The sequence below is a fragment of the Petaurus breviceps genome, unplaced genomic scaffold (genome assembly GCF_028583685.1).
Source record: "Petaurus breviceps papuanus isolate PSGF00001 unplaced genomic scaffold, PetGlider_PUasm1.0 98, whole genome shotgun sequence".
NCBI lineage: Eukaryota > Metazoa > Chordata > Mammalia > Diprotodontia > Petauridae > Petaurus > Petaurus breviceps.
The window spans coordinates 44,316,418-44,338,518 of NW_027187460.1; the positions used below are offsets into that span (position 1 = coordinate 44,316,418).

The 22,101-nt window shown below is 34.3% G+C and overlaps 1 protein-coding gene and 1 pseudogene across 2 annotated transcripts in view; both read left to right on the forward strand.

Moving 5' to 3' along the window:
* LOC138156092 (CUB and sushi domain-containing protein 3-like) overlaps positions 1 to 22,101 on the forward strand; it is a 638,148-nt gene that overhangs the window by 181,215 nt on the left and 434,832 nt on the right. The window lies entirely within an intron of this gene.
* LOC138155996 (heat shock protein HSP 90-alpha pseudogene) lies at positions 16,146 to 18,488 on the forward strand (annotated as a pseudogene).

Consider the following 22,101-nt stretch of genomic DNA (forward strand, 5'->3'; position numbering starts at 1 on the left):
GTATAATAAGGCTAGATAGGCAGGAATCATAAGGGTAAATAGAGGCAGCTAAATGATACAGTGGATAGAGTGACAGGTCTAGATTCAGGAAGACTAATTTTGTGAGTTCAAATCTGGCCTCAGACATTTATTAGCTGTGTGACCCTTGGCAAGTTGCTTAACCCTGCTTGCCTCAGTTTTCTCATCTGTGAAATGAGCTGGAGAAGGAAATGGCGAACCACTCCAGTATTCTTGCCTAAAATCAAACTATAAATGCGGTCACAAAGAGTCAGAAATGAAAGAATAGAAATGACAGTCAGGTTTTGACAAGACTGTGAGAAGCTTTAAATTCAAGGCCTAAAATCCTAAGTTATAGTAAAATATTTTATTTCTGGTTAAAGTCTCATGAAACTATACTTTCTAAAAAATTAGAATTTAATAAGTTGTAATGTGTTTCAATTCCAATAATATTATTTGACTTGTATGTTACTTAGGAAATAATGCTCTGCCTTATTATACCTAATAATTTGATTCAACATTTATTTAAGTTGTTAATTAGATTTAATTTAGAAGTTATTTCACTTTAAATAGTATTAATATATTTCCATGACATTATTTTTATTTCAGTCTCTTAATGATCGGGATATGTTTTTATGTTCGTAAGTTATTCTTTTAGCAATTTAAATCTTTATTGTCTACTGGTACTTTTATTTTCTGAGAATCAATGTTTCCATGAAAGGAAGTTAGGAATCAACAAATATCCATCCATTTCATAATTTTGCCAATACAACTTTCTGTTGGCATGATTCCCAAAGATACTTGACTGACCAAATGTTATTTGCTTGATTGATACTATTTCTTCAATCATCTAATGATTTTCCCTTGCAACAATACCATCTTGTTGGGGAATCTGAATTGTCATCCCTAATTAATTCATATTTATGGCTTCTTTTGTGTTCATACATACCTCTGTAAATTTTTAACCTGATTTAGGTCTAGGATCAAATTAGTAAAGAATGTATCAGACCAAAATTGAGCAAATGGCAAAGGAGAGACAGACAGACAGAGACAAAGACAGAGACATGAACAACCTTAAGAAATTAAATCAGTCCTTTGGGTGGCTATGTGGCACAGTGAATAGAGCACCCATTCTGAAGTCAGGAGGACCTGTGTTCAAATCCAACCTCAGATACTTAACACTTACTAGCCCTATGACCTTGGGCAAGTCACTTAACCCCAATTGCCCTGCCTTTCCCCCTCCAAAAAAAAAAAAAAAAGAAAGAAATTAAATCAGCCCAAGCTGTTTTTCAGGAATGAGAAATCAAAGTTGGGTTAGATTTGTGGAGTGATCTATTTGATATGAAGACCAAAAGAGTGAAGATATCAAACACAACCTGCTCCCCAGAATTGTAGTAAGCAGTTAAAATACTTCAAGGATTCTCCCTTAAAATATTTTATCACTAACCAAGAACTTAATACACTTTTTGTTGAGTTTTACTTGAAAGAGATTAAGACCAGGAAGACATTCTTATGTCAACATGACCACCTGAAAAACAAAATGCCAACTATATCAGTCAAATAATTTTTGTTGAAATTTAATAAAAATTCACTATACCAGAATCAGAGCAGAGAGGGAAAAAAATTGAGTTAAAAAAAGACAATGTAGCTACCCACAGGAAACTTAATGCTTGTTAGGAAGATTGGACACATATTTAAATATAACAAAATTCAGGGTAAGTGCATAGGAGTGGTTCAAACAAAGTATCTATATAAGGTCCAAGGGGAGAAAGGTTGTTATTAGTTGGGGGAGGGAACTGTTCAGGAAAGGCTTTGAAGATGAACATTTAGATGGGTTTTTGAATGAATGCTCATTTGCCTTTTTTGTTCTCATCATTTGATGGTGTTTTTGTCAATTGAACATAGTCTTCTTAGAAATGTGAGAAGATGGAGGTGGCTAGGTGGCTCAGTGAATAGAGCACTGGCCCTGGAGTCAGGAGAACCTGAGTTCAAATCTGGGCTCAGACATGAATCGTGTGACCTTGGGCAAGTCACTCGACCCCAAATGCCCTGCCCCCTCCAAAAAGCAAAAAAAATAAAATAAAATGTGAGAAGAAAAGTGCTATGTGGGAATCAAAATGAACATAGTAAAAAGCTAATACTACAAAGAGATTATTGAGTAGAATAAAGAGAAAAGGTAAATAGAAGAAAAAATGGTAAAAAAAAGAAACCAGAGAATTGAAGGTAGATGATATTGTTATTTTCCTGTAAGTTCATGGGGAAAATAATCAGGAAGTATGCTTAGGCTGATGTATGAAAATTATATACAACTTTAGGCATGGGATTGGTGAGAAGAAAAGTGCCAACAAAACTATTCTTTCTGTACCCTGAATTTCCAGCTGAATTATTAACAAGAATCCCTTCATGAACATATATTCTAAGAGTTTCAAACTCAGGATCTCAGCGTATTAACAAAAAATATTGCCTGACAACTTTCTCTCTCACAAGCCCTCTTCTGAAAATTGGAAAGAAAATTCATTTTAGTAATCAGAAAGAAAATATGCATTGATCACTTAGGGGAAATTTGAGCTCAAAGAAAAGAAAATGCAAAGTAGTATTTAACAGAATGTTTATTGTCTCAATTAGATAGAAGTACTTTGTATTAGGAATTCAGCTTTAAGTTTTTTTAACATTAACACACACCAACATTCACACACCGTAAGCAGACCTGAAAGACACGTACAGAAGGGAAATGAATAGTGTTAAGGTTTACAAGAGAGAAAATATAAATACATAAAAAAAATGGAGACAGAAGTATATAGGTTGCAACATTAAGAAGAAATAAGTTTTCATCATAATTAAATAGCATGTAATTAAATAGTATACATGCACCTTCCATATGCCAACTTCATTAAGTATAATTATGCCCAATTTACAAATGAGGAAACTGAGGATCAGAGATGTTAAGTGATTTCCACCAAGTCACATAGCTAGGAAGTGTCTTAAGCAGAAAAAAAACAAACTGAAAAATAAAGATTCTAAATTTGGAACCTGATTATTTCTCACTATTGTAACAAAAGAAGAAATTATGTGACGGGGAGGCATCATAAAGCCATACTTTGTGATGGCTTGCAGCTACATCTCGTCCTTTTCCTATGAAATGGAGTTTATCAGTGCCATCATCCAATGGTTGTTTGGAGTTTCACAGCTATTGGCTGTATTCTGTTAAAGCTTTCCTATGCTGATGTCTTGAGTATCTGGAGCTTCAGCTGGACTTGGAGAGTTTTAAGCAACTGTAAGGGGTTAAAGCCCTCCAGGAAGAATAAATGAGATCTGAGTGTCACATTATTTCAGGATTCAGAGAAGGAAACTGAACACATGAAGATTAATCAGCAAGGAAAGCTAATCATCCACAAGAACTCAATCAGCATTAGAAATCTAATTTGCAATTTCATCCTATTACCAATTCCCACCCATTTCTCATACCCTTTCTTCCATTTCCCATTGCTTACAGCATACTGTGAGACTAAGCAAGGGAAAATGCTTACAACAATAATTCTTATGAGACAAGTATCAAATTTATTAAGTGGGATTATTTAAAACTATTAGATATATATTAGACTTAGAAGATTTGCATTCAAATCCTGACATTTTTTAATATAACAGTCTGGTCACCTCAGGAAAATCACAACTTTCTCAGTTGTTTTGTTTGGGGCTTTTTTGTTTGTTTTTAATACACAAAATTGGAATAATCATAGTTGTACTTCTAATCTCAAAAAGTTGCTCTGAGAATGTCAGGGTAGAACAGAATAGGAAGAGAGGTTAAAGGGCATTTGATAAAATCCTACCTACTCATAAATTCCTTCTACAGCATCTCCACAAAAGGATATGCATACTCTGAAATCAATGTAGTCTATTTCTACCAATAGTATGTTTGTGCTGACATCAGGTTTAATCAGATTGCGCAATAGCCACTGTAGTTCCACCCTTCGTGTTAGAATAAATCTCTTCTTCCATATTATAAAGTGTCAAGCTAAATGTTCTTTGTTCCTTCAACTTATTTTCATATGGCATTGTTTCTAATCCTCTGACCCACCTGATTGCCTAGTAAAAATCCCCCCAAAACAAAAACAAAAAACAAACCACTTATAACTCTAATGGTGTAGAAGCACCATTAGAAATAATTCTTATTCACCAAAGCATCTGTTTTGGGAACCAGTTTTCTTGCTTCTTTTTCCTTAGTGTTTCTCAGACTTTTCTTCCTTTAGATCTTGTGTTCTCTAATTCAATTTTTTTTTTTTTTAAGCAACCAGGGTTAAGTAACTTGCTCAAAGTTACACGACCAGTTATTTCTGGATGTGGTGCTGAGTGTCTGAGCCTGGGATTCGAACTCCAGGTCATCCCAACACTGGAGTAGGTGCTCTTACTTGCTGAGCCACCTGGCCACCCCTAAGCAACTGGGGTTAAGTAACTTGCTCAAGGTTACGGCCAGGTGTTTCTGGGTGGGTGCTAAGTGTCTGAGCCCGGATTTGATCCAGGTCATTCCGACACTGGAGCCGGTGCTCTTACTCGCTGTGCTACCTGGCCACCCCTCTCTAATTCTATTACTGATTTTTTTTTTAACGCAATTGGGGTTAAGTAACTTGCTCAAGGTTACACGGCCAGCTATTATTTCTGGGTGTGGTGCTGAGTATCTGAGCCCGGATTTGATCCAGGTCATTCCGACACTGGAGCCGGTGCTCTTACTCGCTGAGCCACCTGGCCACCCCTAAGCAATCGGGGTTAAGTAACTTGCTTAAGGTTACATGGCCAGGTGTTTCTGGGTGGGTGCTAAGTGTCTGAGCCCAGGATTCGATCTCCAGGTCTTCTCAACACTGGAGCCGGTGCTCTTACTTGCTGTGCTACCTGGCCGCCCCAACTCTGATTTTTCTTATTCTTGTAATATGTAAAAGTCAGAAATTCTACCTCACTTTTTAAAATCTTCTTTAAAAATATGCTTTTCCAATGCCAGTATTTCTTAAATTCTTCATTCTTATGATTTGTTTTGCAATTCCTCCAAGTAATATATTCCTGTTTTCTTGGCCTCAACCAAAGGTTTTAACCACTTTTAACCCTGATTAATGTGAAATGTAAAAATGTAAAAGACATTTTTAATGACTCCATTTCTCCAAGCCACCCACACACACACACCCACACACGCAGTTTTTCAATCCTGTAAAATGTTTGAGAACAGAATACATGTTTTTCCAATTGGGTTTATATATAAATATGTCTCCGATTGAGTTTTTTTTTAAATTTATTTTCTCATATCTTTGGACTAAATATAACTATTTGACAATTGAAGAAACTTCAGCTCAGATAAGTTAACTAAGTTTCCCAGAGTCATAGCAGTTAATAAAGTTTTTTTTTTGATATGGCTATCTCTCTGACACTGGGCTATTCACCTAACCTACATGTATCTTATACACTCATATACTCCCTAGGACATATATCATAAAACATGCATCATTTAGTATTCCTGTGTTCAACTAGGTAATTAAGTTTCCTTTCTGGTTGTCATTTAAAACTCCTAAATATGCTTAGCTTTAGGTCAATAATGAACATTTATAAAGTGCTTATTATATACCAGGTAGTAGTGTAGCTCTCTCCCTTTCTTTCTTTTTGTATCTCTATCTCTCTCTTGTCTTTGGCACATCTTTATACCTATTTATTGACTAAGAAATTTCCAACTAAAAAAAAAAGAACATTAATTGAATAATATGTATGGCTATGCTAGTAAATCACTTAATTTCATTATGTATCAGTTGCCTCATTTAAATTAAGATGTACTATATAACATCTAAGGCCTCTATCAATTCTAAATCTATGACTCTGGTTCCTCTAGGAGTAAACTAATGTGATATTTAAATGAGCTACTCTATTTCTTTATTAAATGAGGTAATAATTTAATTTTTAAAGAAGTGAAGTATGTGTTTTCCTTTGGAGAGATTTGAATGTTTGAATGGACAGATTATTCCAATTTTATGTATTAAGGAAGAAATGTGTTAATTACTTTTAATCAAGGAAGGTAGTAGCATAGTGGATAGAGTTCTACTTGTTTAGTCAGGAAGACCTGAGTTCAAATTATGCCTCAGATTTTTATACTTGGATGATGCTGAGCAAGTCATTAACATCTTTCTCAGTTTTCTCAACTATAAAGTGAGAATAATAATTACATCTACCTTCCAGAGATGTGAGAATCAAATTAGATAATATTTGTAAAGTTGTTTAATAAATTCTTGTTTCCTTCCTTCTAAAAGTAAATTATGCAAGACTTGCCAGCACATTTTAACAACCATTATTTCCTCAATACTAAGACAAAAAAATATATTTTTATGAAAGGTGTTTAAGCTCATTGTACAGCAATTTTTATTTATTATCAAATATTAGTAATTAAATCATATCCCTTATGGAGAAAAAAGAGAGAAAAATAAAAAATATTCTTACAAATGTTTTAAAATTCTGTAATTTCTAAACTTTTTGTCTGCACATATATGTATATATATGCATATATATGTATATGTATACACACACACATATATATATATATAGTTCCCTGAGTTCACTATAAATTCACTTATTTTTAAATAGGAGAGACAGAGAGAGAGAGAGAGAGAGAATGCATGACAATACTTTAGTTTCTGTCAACACAAATTTAATTCAATGGCAATATATTTTTTTTCCATAATGTGGAGGTCATGAATATACTCAACATTCCTAAAAACGTATATCCAGTTTCTTCTATGTGGGTAATCCTTTCACTCAGGTAGCTCCTAAATTATTTATATTTTAGTAGATTAGTTCAGGTGCTGCTCTGACCAAAGAGGGAGGAGAGGAAGAAAGAAAAAAAAATACAACCCTTGGTGGCCACCTAGATAACAGGAAATCGCTAGACTGATCATTTCATGACTAGGCTGTCAGCTAGTCCACATTCAAAACCTTTTCAGCTTGGAATGACCCACCAAAGTTGTGCTCCATTAGCATAGTCTTCAATATATCAACTAAGCAATTAGTCAACAATTATTTATTAAATACCTACTATTTGCTAGGTAGTATGTTAGCATTGGGGAATGGACAATTATGAATGGAAAGCCAATCTCTATATCAAACTGAAATACTGTGAGATTTTATCTGAGTACTCTCATCCAAAAATAGATTTTTCTTCCAGAATAATTGGAATTAAATCTATGAAAGAAAAAGTTTGTATTTTAGTTGCTTTATGAAGGAAGTGTGTAATTGCAGAAAAATTTTAGATTAGAGTTAGGAATTAACCATTTTAGAATATTGCCCCCATACATACTAGTTGTTAGACCCTGAATAAGTCATTTGACCTCTATAAGTCTCTATAAGTGAAAATAATAAATACTTGTAATAAGGAGACCAAAATCACCTAGAAAGAGCTATAGTAAACATATTGGTTAAATGGAAGGACATGGAAAGATATAACTAAAAAATACAGTCCTGAGTTGGGTATATTTTAATCTGTGAAATCTTACAAAGGACGGTCAAGTATAACTGGTATCATCTCACAAAGAAGAAGAGAAAATAAAGAATAGATGTTTAAAGCAGTCTAAGGAAAGTTGGCAAGTTATCCAATTAAACAAAGTAATGCAAATTAAGTAATGCAAACAAACAATCAAAACAAAATTAAATAATAAAAACAGAAAGAAAAAAAGAGAAAATATGAAAACAGAAGAAAAATGGGAAAGATTTGCAACAGCTATTATAACAAATTATTTTCTTCATCACAGAGAGTGAAATTATCTTATGTAGGCCCTATCCCTGCAATCTCTTAAAGAGTGCTTATAGAGCATGTAAAGAGAATAGACAGGGAAAACAGCTAAAGAAAGAAAAAGAAGAGATTGAAGCAGGAAGATACAATTGTGAGGGTATTAAGGGATGCCCTCTAAAGAATGGGAAGACAACAGAGGTAAATATAGGACTTTATTTTCACACATACACACACACACACACACACACACGCACACACACAGAAAGCAACCATGAGAATGTCAACTACCATCAACCTTATCTACCTTCTCTATCATCTATACAAAAATTTTTGCAAAATAATCTACTCATGAATTGAGTGCATCCTAGATGAGGATATTGAAAGGGAACAATTGGGCTGTCCCTCATTTGAATCATCAATGCACCACATCTTGTTATCATGTTATTGACTGAAATACCTAAAGCGGGACAACTAGGTGGCTCAGTGAATAGAGCACTGGCCCTGGAGTCAGGAGGACCTGAGTTCAAGTCCGGCCTCAGACACTTAACACAAAAGCTAGTCTTGTGACCTTGGGCAAGTAACTTAACCCCAACTGGCCTCCAAAAAGCAAAAAAAAAAAAAAAAAAAGAAATACAAAAAGCAATATTTCTTAAAATATGGACTGGAAACCCATAGAAGTCCCCAAAACTCTTTTGGGGAGTTCATAAGGTAAAAAGTATTTTCAAAATAATGTTAGGATGTTATTTTCATATTAAAACATTGTTCTCTTTTCCAACTATATATATATATGTGTGTGTGTGTGTGTGTGTGTGTGTGACCACATTTTCTTCATAGACTTCTACCAAAGTAACATTTCTCAACAGAGTGAATGAAAAAGCAGTTATAAGAATCCATCTGTCTTCTATTAAGCCAGAAATTCAAAATAATAAAAATTAAGAGATAAAAAATAAAACAACACCAGTCTTCTCACTAATTTTCTTTGTTTTGGAAAGAATTATTTTCCATTAAAATGTTATTTTATATAATAGGTGATGGGTTAATTTTTAAATGAAATAATAAATATTTGAATTAGTTTTAATTTCTAGTAAGGTAAATGTTTTTAGATATAAACAAGAACTTTTGGGAGTCCTCAAAAATTTAAAATTAAGGAAAGTGGTCTTGTGACCAAAACAAAGTTGAGGACAACTGACACAAACAATATAAGATCCTCTTGTTTTCATTGTTTGTTGATTATGTAACAACAGTTTCAGAGCAAAACAAAATGTCTCCTTATAAGTTACCTTTACAACAAGGCCTCTCCCATCTATAAGTCAAAATCATTCAAGAATCCTTGAAAAGTATAACAAAAATTATCCATTTCAGGCATTCTATGATAACACCTGGCAAAGCATAAAACAGGAAGGTTTTTATTCACATCACTGTGATGTAAGAATTCTGGAGAAGAGTCTGGATTGAAGAGGCATTACTTGTTGGTGAGGTCTTCCATGTATTCCTATTTGTAGGTGACTATGTTAATAACATCAAATCCCACTGTAGCTAATCTTGTAGGAGATCTGGAATCACTCAAAAGGGTTTGGCCTGCCCACCTATGCAAGAAAGACCAAATAAACAAATAATATTTACTGCAAAGATTTCAACAAGCACTTGACTGGATACCATATACAACTTGTCCAACAGTATGTCTATCTGCCACAGATGATACAGATGGGCAATCCGGGCAGGAAAGAATGCTTTCAGAAATTTGCAAGACAATTTTACTGATGCCAAGATTCCCATAACAGTAAAAACCTATCTTTTCCACATAGATATATTATTATTTCTGCTATATAGCAGTGAAATATGAAACATGACTACCTTCAAGGAACTGAAAATGAATATTACACAGAGTGTGATGAAAATGGCCATGGTGGATGTAAGAAGGATGTATCATATGACAAATAGGGAACTCTGAACAAACTCAGGAGTAAAAGATGTCATTAAGCAATTCCATGACAAAAGAGATGAACTGGTCATGTAGCAAAAGCAAAGGATGACAAGTGGGTGTGTAGAGTGCTGCAATGATACCCTTGTAATGTAAGGAGAAAGTAAGAAAGGACTCTCGCATTTTGAGTAGCCACTATGTAATGAACTCTGGTGGGGTTATGCACAAGTTTTAACACAGGAGGGGAAGACAATGCATGGGTTGCAATCTGCTTTTTTGGAATGAGAAAATCAATGAAGTCAGAGATTCTTTTGAATACATGTACATAAGTATATTTGTATATAAGCACCTGAAATACTTAACCTCAAAGTGTTGTTGCAAAAATCAAACAAAATAATGTATTTTCGTATAATATTATATTAATATTATCTATTATCATTTTTACTATACACCCTTTATAACACATCCATAGAGATACACATAATAAATTGTCCTTGTTTAGTTCTTATCCTGTCTTCTAGAATATTTATCTGTAATTCTATCACATGTAGACATTTAATAATGTACAGGTTAACTTTAAATTACCTAGTCATTGAGATAAATATCCTGGAAAATAAAATAGGATCAGGCTTAAATGAAAACAACACATATTTATCTTTATAAAAGTCTTTGTAAAAGTGTTATGGTCAAAATAATAGTAGCTGACAGTTATATAGTCTTTTACATAAAATAGATTATCTGACTGGATCCTCATAAAAATCCAAAGAGGCGAGTGCTTCAAGTGTTATCATCCTCATTTTATACATGAAGAAAGCTTGATGCCTTGGTATGTTACAAAAACATACATCTTTTTTTTAGTCCTAATTTAAGACTCTGGACATTATTTTGTCTTGTTATATTGACAAGATTGACTGTGAATGAACCCTAGAATTTAGTAAATATGCACAGACTAACTAGGTGACTGATGACAATGCTTGTTCCAGTCTATTTCCTCATATTGTTTTCTTACCAAATAAACTTTCTTGGTTCTAGGTAATAAATAGATTGTTTTTTCACTGGACAGTTCTCTTAGCTTTTATATTTTTCTTCATTTATCAAAATTATTGATGCTGTAGTTCCTATGGCCTCTTTTAGAAAATTATATTGTTATATAATAACCCAGGAATAAAGTTGCAGAGCATTGGAGATCTACATTTTAGAGGAAGTTTCCTCATTGGGAGTTTGCTATGCTAGTGAAATCACAGGTCTGGTGATTTTTCTTTTTAAAGCAGAGGAGAAAAAAAAGGACTTTTAGAGGGTAAATGACTAATGTGTCTAAGGCTGAATAGTGAAAACTGATTTTCTGACTCCTAGTTCAGTATTCTGTCCACCACCCCATGTTGCCTCTTATCTTTGTTAAATGGATGTTATAGTCTGAGTATCAACAGCTTAAAACTAGGAAAATTAGTCATTTTAATGAATTCTTATGGCAGAACCACCTTCTAGTGAATAAATACTAAAATGGGGTCCATTGGCTTTTAGTAATTTATAAGAAATGAAGATCCTATAGTTGAGGTCCTCCTGTACCTTCCCATGATGTAGTGGATGAAATTATCAGAACCAACTCATTATCTATGCTGGATATATCTTGTCCTTGGTACTGAAAAAGAAAGAGTTTTTTTGTTGACCTGGACACCCCAGTGTCCAATAACCTCTGCTCTGTGAACAGAGAAAGACACTTTAGCAGAAGTAGTTTTAGATAAAATATAACTAATAGTTCTGTTATCTTCTGTGGTCAAAATGTTCCTTTGTATCCTATAAAGGACAAGGAAAATTCAATGTTTCTGAAAATAACACAAATGCTGTATTTGGAAAAGGGCCAGGCAATTATGTACTTAGCAACATTTTTCTTTTATCCAGTTTTATACCTTTGTCTATTTAAACTTGACACTTTCTCACGTGCATATGTAAATTTGTCTTTCCTATATCAAAAACTGAAACGTGTAGCTGTTATATAATTGAACCCCAAACCTAATAATTAAGGCATACCTTTCAATAAGCATAGTGAATACAATTTTTAAAATCTAATTCAGAAAGCAAAGCAAAATATATGTCTAAATATTAGAGGATAAATGAATATTTTATCCAAAACATAATAGTAATAATAATTTTCATTTCTTTTTCTCTTTACAATTATTAATCGTTTGATCCTTGTAGCTGTGTTACAAATATTATCAATATTTGATAGACGAGGAAACTTTTCTGCAGAAATGATAAACAACTTAATTAAGCTCACACAGTTAAGGATTTCTAACTCCAAATTATCCATGGCTTCCTGACAGATTTATGATAATAAGGTTCTAGCATTATATAACTTTTGCAATGATTGACTGATGTTAAATTCCCCTTTTCCTAAATGTCCTAATAAGGAAAGAGGAGAGAGTACTGCTTCATACAGATAGAACAAACCTCAACAATAAAAAATATTTCCACCATATTTTCTTTAAAAAGTTGGTGCACAATATATGCATTATTACAGATGAGTAAAAATGTGATGGTTAAGTACTAATTAGCTGTTAACCTATTATTAGGTATTCTCTTTGGTAATGTATGATGCTTTCAATTTGACAACACAAGTATTTCTTTGACTATATGTGTTTTCTTATTTTGTATTTTTTACTAGTAATTATTTATAAATGCCAATGATCTTGTCAGCAATTTTCTGATGTAGCTGATTTAGATGAATCTCATATGAAAAAAAAGAGAGAGAAACCCATTGCAGGAAGACCAAAGAAGAAAAATCCATTTAATTATAAAGTAAAAATGCTGGAATTACCTTATTCAATGAATATTTACAGAGTACAAATTATATGAATAGTACCTTCAATTGTAGATTGGGATGTCCTTTCAAGTTGCTATTTGCCTTGACTAGAAACAAAAGTCTCCCATTATATATCTTTTAATAGATTTATAACAAGTGCAATGAACAACAGATTACATTAATTACATATTTTCCTCCAAATTTCGTAGAATTTTAGAGGTGGGGCATTATCATCACTCCTCAAACCTCCATGGTATTCCTGTCCTCTCTTCTGCAATTTTTTCACCTGAGATTCTTGTCTCATACTTCAATGAAAAGTTTGAGTACATTATCTATGACTTCTCTTTTCTTCCTCTTCTCCCCTCCTCATCTCACATCACTCGAATGCCTTCCCTGACTGCTGCCTTCTTCATTCCTTTCTCATATATGGTTGTGTCCCTTCTCCTTGCTAAGGCCAACCACTCTACAACACAGTTGATCCCATTCCATCCAATATTCTCCAGCATATTGCCCTTCTATGATTCTCCTTTCTCTAATCTTCAATTTCTCCATTTCTTCCAGGTGGTTCCCTGATGCTTACAAACAGGCTCACATCTTTATCCATTCTTGATAAAAAAAAAAAAAAAACACTCACTTGATCCCTCCATTTCTTCTTCTATCACTGTCTTCTAAGCTTTTGTAGTCTGATTTTAGTCATCATTTAACTGAAACTGATCCTCCAAAGTTACCAAAGGCATCTTAATTACCAAATTTAATAGTCTTTTCTCAATCTTATCCTTCTTGACCTCTTCAGGCTTTGACATTTTCAATAACCCTCTTCTAGATGCTCTTTTTTAAAGGTTTTGTTTATACTGCTTTTTATTGGTTTTTCTACCTGTCCTCAGGATTTCTCAAATGAAATGTTCCGTATATATGTTCCATATATATCTTAAACTCAACATGTCTGACGTTGAACTCATTTCCTTTCCCCTAACCCTTCTCTTTTCCCAATGTCCCTCTTACTCTCAAGGGCACCACCATTTCCCCATTTACCTAAAATGGTGGTGCCCTTGAGAGTGTTCCCTCTCTTACAAGCCATGTGTTCCCCTCAATTTCTCATACTCACTCACCACTCCCATACAATCCATTGCCTTGTCCTTTCCTTTTTTACTGTTGAAACTTCTCTCAGATATGTTCCTTTCTCTCCCTCGACACAGTCAAAACCCTAATGCTAGACGGCCATTTCACATATAGAATATTTAAATTACTTCCTGGTTGATGTCTCTGCTTTAAGTTTTTCTCCACTCTAGTCCCTTCCTACTTTTCCAATCTTTTAGGTCTTTATTCCCCTCCAGCAATTTGCCTTCTTAATGTTTCTTGCATATGATACTCCCTCTCTTTTCTTTATGTCTTTTTATTGGCTATCCCCCATATCTGGATTACTCTTTCTCTTCATCCCACCTCCTGACTTCCCTGACTTCATTCAAGACTTAGCTTAAGTTTTACTCTCTCCAGGAGACCTCCAGTGTTTCCTACTACCCCCCAACACACACATATTCTTAATATCTTCATTATGAGATTACCACTCATTTACATATATACACATATGTACTACATGTGTCAAATATGTACATAGTTGTTTTCATATTGCTTTCCCTATTAGAATGTGAGTTCCTTGAGGCTAAAAGTTAGAGGTGATTTTCCCCCTTTCTATGTACCCCTAGTCCTTAGCTTAGTGTCTGCCACACATAGTAGATGCTATTAAATGTTATTGACTTGCTAACTTAGAGTTCATACCTGAACCTGAGCAAGAATCTCATCAGGTGCAGCTAGGTGGTGCAGGGAATAGAGCACCGGCCCTGCAGTCAGGAGGATCTGAGTTCACATCTGGCCTCAGACACTTGACACAATTACTAGCCATGTGACTTTGGGCAAGTCTAACTTAACACCAATTGCCCTCCAAAAAAAAAAAAAACCCAGAATCTCCTCAGCAATATCCCTGACAAGTGATAATGTACCTTACATTTGAATTCTTCAGTAATGGAAAAATAACTACCCTTCAAGAGAGGATATTATGCATAAAGGTAGATTTTGTTATCTTTCCCTTACAATAGAACTTCTATTTTATTATTATATATTATTCTATAATATATTATCATATATTTTATTATTATATATTATATATATATATTAAATTTCTAATTTATAGCCATTGTTCTTAGCACCCTGTAGCAGCAAGCACCCCAGCGTCCCCAGGGTCGCTGCCACCACAGGTTCTTGGATCTGCTTTGATAAAGGAAAGCAACTCAAAATGGGTTAACAAGCTTACTTTAATCAGTCAAATATGTATCATTTGCCTAGTTCAGGGGGAAAAGGTCAGCACCCCGAACTTCAGAATATACAGACAAAATTATCAAGACAGAGAAACAGATCAAGTAGACAGTTTCCAAACTGTCCAAGCATTACATCCATACCAAACAACATCTGGGTTTCAAAGCCCGGGGGCCCTGGACAACCGCTTCCCAGAGTTTCATCTGATCAAATCACAGAACACTTCTCAAAGTGAGCCCCAAAACAAAGCTACACATCAGGGCTTATATAACCTTCTCCTGGCTCAGAGAATGTAACAACCTTATTGACTCACTGCCCAATCAAAGAGTATCTACTGAAAAACAAGCCTCCCACCCTAGGCTCCAGGTGCACTTTAGCCTAGGGGCAGGAAAGATCTTAAAAATTTACATGCCCATTACACACCCCCATTTGGAGGTGAGAAAAATTAGTAAAATCACTTTTCCACTTGGCAATTCTTTAAGTAGCTCAAATCAACATTGTCATTTCCCTTCGAAGTGTATTGTTATTGTTGCTGCTTTTATTTTGATTTTTTTACATTTGTTTTTCCACCAAAATTAAACCAAACCTTCCTTAGGTTCTTCAATTGACCTTCTAATGGCATAACTTCCAGTTCTGTATTGGTAACATCACTCTATAAATGTTGCAACTCCTGATCATTTAATATCAATTTAATAACCTGAATAAGGGCTAGGACCTGAACTAATCAATCAGAAGAAGAGCCTGTATGTAACAGCTTCTTTGTTCTCTGAGGAAACTCAGAGAATACATCTTCCTATGTCAACAAAGCCAGATGGGGCTGACTTAATGGCCATTAGGGATGAGAACCTTAAACTGAGACACTATCTTGAGTAATGGAACTTTTTTTCTTATCTTAATATTTGTTTTAACATATACTATGTTATGGCATGTTAATAGTAAAGAAATCACAGATATACTGGGTCATAATTTCAATTGAAACTTTGTCAACTCTCTTATTTTATTGTATTTATCACTTATTCAATTAAGAAAATTCCTTTCTTATACAATGATTAAACATGTATGGAGATCATAAATTTGAGTGACAAAGCCACCCTGAATTGGGATGGTTCTAAAATGTATTTAAGCTTTCTCATTCTTTTGTTCAGGGAGTCAGATTTTATCTGGCTCCATACATGTATGTATTCAACTAGATTTAAGGGAATGAACAATATGGATATATGCATCACCTGGCCTTTTGCCTCCTTTAACCAAATTCAGATTGACACAACTCATCAATGTCCTTCTTAAAACAGAGACCCCAGGTCAATTTGCTCATCTTTCCTCTTCTTGTCAGCTGAAGCCTTCAGGTTCTTGCTCTCTCTGCCTAGATGCCTAAGGAAATGCAGACTTAGGACCAACCAATAGAAGAGGAAGTGGAGACTTGTGTGTTTCAGGCAAATATTGCTCAGTTGATGTCTTTAATCATTAACATATTCTACTCTATTAAAGGGATCTTTCTGAAACAGCTGACTTCAAATTCATCTGAGGCCCTAAACAACATCACATATAAGAGTATGACAGATACATGTAAAACTAGACTCTGGAAAGAGCATCATTCCAAACAAAGATGATCATACTCTTACCATGGTGGATACTGATATTGGAATGACCAAAGCTGATTCAATCAACAATCTTAGTACAATAGCAAATTCTGGAATCAAAGATTTTATGGAAACATTATGGTCTGTTGCAGATATCTCTATGATTTGTCAGTTTGGCATTCATTTTTATTCTGCCTATCTGGTTGCTGAGAAGATGACCATGATCACCAAACATAAGCACTAAACAGTATGCCTAAGAGTCTTCAGCAGAAGTGTCATTCAACTGTTAGGACTGATGTAGGTGAACCTAAGGTCAGGGAACAAAGGTAATTCTGCATCTGAAAGAGAACCAAACTAAGTACTTGGAGGAAAGAAAAATGAAGGAAATTGTGAAGAAGCACTCTCAATTTATTGGCTATCCAATTATTCTTTTTACGTAAAAAGAACTGGATAAAGAAGTCAATGAAGCAGAGGAAAAAGAAGAGAAACAGAAGAAGGAAAAAGAAGAAAAGGAGTCTGAGGACAAGTCAGAGATAGAAAATGTTGACTCCAATGAAGAAGAAAAATGATGAAAAGAAAGATTAAAGTAAAATATATTCATCAAGAAGAACTTAACAAAACAAAGCCAATTTGGACCAGAAATCCTGATAATATTAGTAATGGACAATATGGTAACTTCTATAAGAACATAACAGATGATTGGTAAGATCGTTTAGCTGTGAAACATTTCTCAATGGAAGGACAGTTGGAATTCTCAGTCCTTCTCTCTGTTCCAAGACATACCCCCTTTGACTTATTTGAAAATATAAAGAAAAAGAATAACGTCACATGGTATGTGTGTAGTTTTTTGTTTTTTTCATGGATAACTGTGAAGAGCTGATCCCTGAATACCTGAATTTCATCAGAGGTATGGTGGATTCTGAAGATCTTCTTCTAAATATTTCATGTGAAATGTTACAGCAAAGCACAATTCTGAAAGTGATTAGGAAAAATTTGGTAAAAAGTGCTTGGAACTCTTCACTGAACTGGCAGAAGATAAAGAGAATTACAAAGAGTTTTGTGAGCAATTTTCTAAAAGCATGAATCTTGGAATATGTGAAGACTCCCAGAACTGAAAGAAACTTTCAGAATTGCTGAGATACTATCCTTCTGCTTCTGGTGATGAGATGGTTTCTCTTAAGAACTATTACATAAGGATGAAGGAGAGTCAGAAATATATCTATTATATTGCTGGTGAAACCAAAGGCCAAGTGGCTAATTCAAATTTTGTTCAGCATCTTTGAAAGAATGGTTTAGAAGTAATATATATGATAGAATCTATCAATAAGTATTGTGTACAAAAGCTAAAGGAAGTTGAGGGCAAGACTTTAGTATCTGTAAACAAAGAGGGTATGGAACTCCCAGAAGATGAAAATTTTAAAAAAGAAATTGGAGAAAAAAAGGCAAAGTTTGAAAATCTTTGCAAAATTATGAAAATATTATAGAAAAGAAAGTTGAAAAGGTAGTTGCTTTGAACAGATTAGTTACTTCTCCATATGGCTAGATAGCCAACATGGAAAGAATAGTGAAGGGTCAGGCACAAGACAATTCAATAATAGGTTACATGGCAGCAAACTTGGAGATAAATCCTGACCATTCCATTATTTTTTTAAGCAATTGGGGTTAAGTAACTTGCTCAAGGTTATACGGCCAGTTTGTGTGTATGTGTGGGTGTAGGTGTGTGTGTGTGTGGGTGGGTGTGAAGTATCTGTGGCTGGAACCAATCCCAGGTCTCCGAACTCCGGGGCTGGTGCTCTTACTGCGCCACCTGGCCGCCCCTGACCATTCCATTATTGAAACTTTGCAATAAAAGGCACAGGATGACAAGAATGATAAACTAGTGAAAGATCTGGTTATCTTATTATATGAAACTGCACTGCTGTCTTGTGGGTTCAGATGTGAAGATCCCCAGACTCATGGCAAGCAGATCCACAGGATAATCAAACTTGGCTTGGAATTGATGAAGATGATTCAACTACTGAAGAAACCAGTGCAGCTATAACTGAGGAAAAGACCAATCTCGAAGGAAATGATGACACATTGCCAATGGAAAAAGTAGACTTATGCATTCCAATACATGGAATCATGTAAGCATATTTCTTAGAGTAGTCTGAATAAGTTATTTTGTAGAAGGTGCTGAAAAAATACATGATGTCTTCATTCACTCTGATGTATATTTTCAGATATGTTCTCTTTATTTTTGTTAAATCACTTTTAAAAATATGTATGGTGTGAATATGCTGTTTAAGGGGGAAGTTTAGGTTTCTTTTACCTTCTAAGCATAACCAATACTTTGATACCTTAGACATTCCAGAAAGAACTAGTAATCATTGTAGCTTACTTTAGTTTTATTTTAAGGAGGGAGAAATAATATTCGAACTGTAATCTAATGTTAGCTCACTAATATTCTTGTGGTCTGATAACAGTATGTAGCTATCAGAAAGCTGAATAATGGAATTTAATTACTCCTTGATCTCTAAAATACACTGTTTTGAGGTTTCTTAAAATGTTTATAAAACTATTTTATATACTTAAAATAATTTGGTTCCATTCCATTCCACCAGTTTTTTGCATATATAAATCATGAATTCTAGGTGAAAAAATAATGTTAACACCAAGGAAATGTTAAAATAATTTAAATGTTAAAAAAAATAATGTTAATACCAGAGATCCCAGAACTAAACTCAAGATTTGCTCTGATCTGGACAGAATACACAAAGACTCATTTCCCTTCTGGTCGACACTCTAACATTTTAGGTCTCTGACCCTATCAACACGCAGATTGCAACACAGCTACACCAAATTTTCTTCCCTCCAAATTTGTAAATTTCAACTTAACTATACCTTTATAATTCTCTGCCACTTTTTCCTAATTCCTCCTATAAATGCTTCCTCCACAGGGGAGCTTCTGCATTTACTGTGACTTTTCTCTAGAATCTCTGAAATTATGCAGATGCCAATGCCACAGACAGGCTGCCCATCTTTTCTCAATTTATGACTGGCCCCACTTTTCCTGGTTATATATATACATACATATACATATATATATATATATATATATATATATGTTTCCAGTCATATTCCTTATACTAAATCTGCTGCACAATACTTTTTACAGGTTGCATGTTGCTTATTACTCATGCCTTTGATGCACCTCTCTATTGACACTTGAATGACCCACAACTTTGATTCTTTGGTGATTGTGGTATTCTATGACTCACAGTCATATAGAATGAATTAATGAAGGCTGATGTTCAAATGATAGACCTTTGTTTTAGGAAGACACTTACAAGAATTAAATTCACTGTGTGCTTCCTTAAAGTCAATACAGGCAACTCATTTTCTTTATAATTCTGGCCTCCTTTCTTTGTCCTTTTACAGAACCTGTCCAATATGGAAGCACTGATGGACCAGATCTATGGGTTGTCTATCAAGTAGAATGTAATAGTCTAGAGAAGAATTCTTTTTCTAAAAAATTATTTATTTACTTTTAGTTTACAATATTCAGTTCCACAATCCCTTCAGTTCCAAATTTTCTTGCTCTCTCCCTCCTCCCCTCTCCCTCCCATGGTGGGGTGCAAACAAATATAGGTTCTACAAAACATTAAACATTAGTCAGATTGTAAAGAAGGGTTATAACCAATGAAGTGAACAATGAGAAAGAAGGGACAAAACAAAACAAAACAAAACACAAAAGAGAGAGAGCAAGTAGTTTGCTTCAATCTGCATTTAGACTCCATAGTTCTTTCTCTGGATGTGAATCTCTCTTTCCATCATGAGTCTTTTCTAGTTTTCTTCTAACCTTGTATTGCTGAGAGGAGCCCAGTCTCTCAAAGTTAGTCATCACACATACAATGTGTCTGTAATTATGTACAAAGTTCTTCTGGTTCTGTTCTCCTCACTCAGCAACATCTTATATAAGTCTCTCCAGGTTATTATGAAGTCTGTCTGCCCCTCATTTCTTATAGCTCAATAATATTTCATTACATTAACATACCACAACTTGTTTAGCCATTGCCCAGTTGATGGGCATCCCCTTGATTTCCAAATCTTTGCCCCACAAAAAAGAGATGCTATAAATATTTTTGTACGTATGGGTCCTCCTCCTACTAGAGAAGCATTCTTTACCCATTTGTGTGTGTGTGGGTGTGTGGGTGTGTGTGTGTTATTAGGCTGATCTATTCTGAGTGATTATAGATCTCATTTAGTATACGATGCTTCTATTAGTACAAACTAACATCTCATTAACTTTTTTGTGCTAATATGTCACAGTCTTTAAATGCACTAAAAGCTCTAGATTTTTCAAATAAAGTGTCATTTAGTGGTGCCTCTTCTACTTACGACTTGAATTTTTTTAAAAAGGAGCAATGTAGGACTGACTTTATATTTATACTTGTTCAATTTCATCTTATTAAATTCATTAATTTAATCAATATTACATTCACCCCATTATTCTAGCCTGTCAACACATTTTCAGTGGTGGCTCTGTCATCCAGTATATAAGCTACCTCCTAGTTTCCTGCAATCTCTAAAATTGATACGCATAATTTCTGTCTATATCTACTGTGTCTGACTACAGAAGTCCTGAATTTAAATCCTGATTTTTATACTTATTACCTATGCAACCTACAGAAGTCACTCAACACCCCTTGCAATCAGTTTCCTCATCTATTCAAAAAAGGTTTTGGACTAGTGGTCTTGGAAGTCTCTTCGAAGATCAGACAAAACTGGTGACAGATCCCTGGAATACTACAAAAGAAGCCATGTATGCTATTTAAATAAAAATGGATTCCTTCTCTGGCAATTTAAGTAATCATTAGTATACTGATGTGCTAACATTCAGTTTATAGTTCCCCATTTTCTTTATAAGGATCAATTGAGAAATTTTGTCAAATATCTTGTTTAAATCTAGCCATGCTATTTTTATATTATTCCCCTGACCTGTATACTTGGTAAGTTATTGCTTCAGTATCATTGGCTCCACAATCCCATCAATGTGGATATTTCTTGTGCTGGTACAAATTACAAATTGTTCATGGCTTTTCTTCTTAGTTGATTCTTGCCCATGCCTTTTGTAAATCTACTCAAGCATAATTGCCTATCTGTTGGAGGTCTATTTCTTTTAATAATCCATTAAAGTGTAATATATAGACTATACATTTACTATTGCTTCATCTGCTTATTGATGATTTATTCTATAGTACTCAATTATTTTAAGTATCATCAGCAATATGCCATAGCCTTTTTATTGTACATCACAAATATTTTCTGCCCTTTCAGCCCTCTGCTCATGCTTTTCCATAATTTAAAGTCTAATGGCATCACCAAAGGAATATTGTTGTTAAAAAGCTAGGCTTTTTTGGCAATGAAAATATGATCTTTCAAAATACATAATAATTTCCCAAATGCAATCCAGGCCCATTCTTATTCTTTTTTTTGGTCAGGGCCTAACTCATTATCTATCAATAATGACTAGCCAAATTGTATGTGTGTGTGTGTGTGTGTGTACCTATGTTAGTAGTTGTCTTTCATTCTCAAAGAGGAACACAATGGCATCACTATGTTGGGGTCAAGGTATAGAGTATCTACTGTAATTTACCAGAACAGTACAAGTTTGGAAGAGTCTACCACATGTCAGGCACAAACAGCCTATATGAATAGATAGATAGATAGATAGATAGATAGATAGATAGATAGATAGATA